The sequence below is a fragment of the Eimeria mitis genome, genomic scaffold (assembly GCF_000499745.2).
Source record: "Eimeria mitis Houghton genomic scaffold, Emh_scaff1390, whole genome shotgun sequence".
Classification (NCBI taxonomy): Eukaryota; Apicomplexa; class Conoidasida; order Eucoccidiorida; family Eimeriidae; genus Eimeria; species Eimeria mitis.
Genome location: NW_013569031.1, coordinates 6,159 through 6,408, shown reverse-complemented (window position 1 = coordinate 6,408; position 250 = coordinate 6,159).

The following is a 250-nucleotide window of genomic DNA, read 5'->3' as shown; positions in this document are numbered from 1 at the left end:
AACCCTTAATGCAAGGCGGGGCTGGCATCGTATCCATGCGTATACGCATGCATGCACGCATGCATGCATGCATGGATGGACGCGTCCATGGATGCATGCATGGATGCACGCATGTATGCATGCATGCACTGCGTGAGAGGGGGCTAGCATCCTATCTATGTTTGCATGCATGCATGCATGCACTGGTTAAAATGATGCGGGGATAGCTCCATATGCATGCATGCATGCATGCATGCGTGCATGCATGCGT